A 2,500-nucleotide genomic window follows, 5' to 3' on the forward strand; every position below is an offset into this window, starting at 1 on the left:
ACCAAGCTCTCACACGTCAAGCCTGGCCTCGGGTCGGGCTCGGGGAGTAGAAGGGGTGGTGAAACACCCCCGACAGCCGAGTGACAGGTCACTGCGGCCTGACAGGCAAATTCAGTTTCTTAAACATATGAATAGATATATGAAAGCATTTTAAAATTAAAGAATAAGTAGGAATGGAAAAAACGTATCAAGTTTTTTATGGTGTCTCTCTCTCTCTCTCTCTCTCTCTCTCTCTCTCTCTCTCTCTCTCTCTCTCTCTCTCTCTCTCTCTCTCTCTCTCTCTCTCTCTCGCTCTCTCTCTCTCTCTCTCTCTCTCTCTCTCTCTCTCTCTCTCTCTCTCTCTCTCTCTCTCTCTCTCGCTCGGTGAACCAATTACTGGTTTCTATCCAGAATTTTAGTACCAACGCTCGCACGAGGATTGGTACATGACCTCAGCCCGCGAGGCATAGCAGGTCGAAGAGGGGTAGAGAAGGTAGAAGAGGGGTAGATAAGGTAGAATGGGAGGAGTAGGAGGGGGGGCGTACAGTGTGGTGTGGGTGGAGTGGGGTGTGGTGGGGGGTGCTGGGAAGGGTAGGGGGTACAATGGATGCAAGAGAACATCAAAGTTGTCACTAGTTCATGATAGCCGTAAGTAGTTGACCAAAGCTGTAATTACAATTAGTTTTATTATTTTTATTATTATTATTATTAATATTATTATCATTTTTCTACCACAGACGTGGCCACACATTAACAATGCTAACCAGCATATATACAGTGTCTTCTGTCCTCCATGGGACAGAGTGAGAGATCTGTTATACATATATAGTTCAGGGATTTATTGAACAATCAACCACAGATGGTGATTGTAGGGCTTATAAAATGCTAATCTAACCTACATACATAAATACGCAGATTTACGTCTGTCCAACATAAACAGTGTTTGAGGTGTCTTTTTTACATAGTGTCATTAATGTATGTTTACAAAGTATATATATACATACACATATACATACACACACACATACCTACAAGGTCCCATGGTGTAATGGTTAGCACTTTGGACTCTGAATCCAACAATCCGAGTTCGAGTCTCGGTGGGACCTGAGTGGCTTGAATTTTACATTCTTGACATTCATTTTACATTCAATATGAATACATTTATATTGAACTGACAAGTCTGTTAATGTCGCCTTCAACAGTGACAATTGAGATCTTATTCACCGGGCGCCGGTGGCTGAATGGACAGCACGCTGGATATGTTGTCCTATGTGTGGTCCGGGGTTCAATTCCCCGCGCCGGCGGGGGAAAAAATGGGCAGTTTCTTTCACCCTGATGCCCCTGTTACCTAGCAGTAAATAGGAGTTAGACAGCTGTTACGGGCTGCTTACTGTATGGAGGGGGGGGGGAATTAGTAGACAGCAACAGTTGATTGATTGACAGTTGAGAGGCAGGACCAAAGAGCCGGAGCTCAACCACTCCGCAAGCACAACTAGGTGAGTACGCGGCACAAGGGCAATACGAAATCAAACCATTAACAATTTCGAACGCGATAACAATCATTCGAACGCGATAACAATCATTCGACTGTGTAACAAAGTAACGGTACACAGGACTGTGTAACAGAGTAACGGTACACAGGACTGAGTAACAGAGTAACGGTACACAGGACTGTGTAACAGTAACGGTACACAGGACTGTGTAACAGAGTAACGGTACACAGGACTGTGTAACAGAGTAACGGTACACAGGACTGTGTAACAGAGTAACGGTACACAGGACTCTGTAACAGAGTAACGGTACACAGGACTGTGTAACAGAGTAACGGTACACAGGACTCTGTAACAGAGTAACGGTACACAGGACTGTGTAACAGAGTAACGGTACACAGGACTGTGTAACAGAGTAACGGTACATAGGACTGTGTAACAGAGTAACGGTACACAGGACTGTGTAACAGAGTAACGGTACACAGGACTGTGTAACAGAGTAACGGTACACAGGACTGTGTAACAGAGTAACGGTACACAGTGTAACAGAGTAACGGTACACAGTGTAACAGAGTAACGGTACACAGTGTAACAGAGTAACGGTACACAGTGTAACAGAGTAACGGTACACAGTGTAACAGAGTAACGGTACACAGTGTAACAGAGTAACGGTACACAGTGTAACAGAGTAACGGTACACAGGACTGCGGAACAGACAGGAGACGGGGGGGAGGGGGGGGGGTGACTGGCCCGGGCCGCCTGTGGCTCACAAGTTTATGAATGAACGGCGCGGGTCATTGACCCCCTGTCTGTTTACCTTGTGGTGTGTGTGTACTTACCTAATTACCTTGTGTGTGTGTGTGTGTGTGTGTGTGTGTGTGTGTGTGTGTGTGTGTGTGTGTGTGTGTGTGTGTGTGTGTGTGTGTGTGTGTGTGTGTGTACTCACCTAGTTGTACTGGCAGGGGGTTGAGCTCTGGCTCTTTCGGCCCGCCTCTCAACTGTCAATCAATCAGCTGATTAATTTGTTATCT

At 45.8% G+C, this 2,500-nt stretch overlaps 1 protein-coding gene and 1 non-coding gene across 2 annotated transcripts in view; one reads left to right on the forward strand and one right to left on the reverse strand.

The window, feature by feature from the left end:
* Positions 1–2,500, reverse strand: part of LOC138372980 (uncharacterized) — a 17,007-nt gene that overhangs the window by 2,876 nt on the left and 11,631 nt on the right. The gene's annotated exons all lie outside the window — the stretch shown is intronic.
* TRNAQ-CUG (transfer RNA glutamine (anticodon CUG)) lies at positions 1,014–1,085 on the forward strand. Its single transcript has one exon. It is a non-coding gene; the product is annotated as a tRNA-Gln (tRNA).

This window comes from Procambarus clarkii, chromosome 40, assembly GCF_040958095.1.
Source record: "Procambarus clarkii isolate CNS0578487 chromosome 40, FALCON_Pclarkii_2.0, whole genome shotgun sequence".
NCBI classification, from domain to species: domain Eukaryota; kingdom Metazoa; phylum Arthropoda; class Malacostraca; order Decapoda; family Cambaridae; genus Procambarus; species Procambarus clarkii.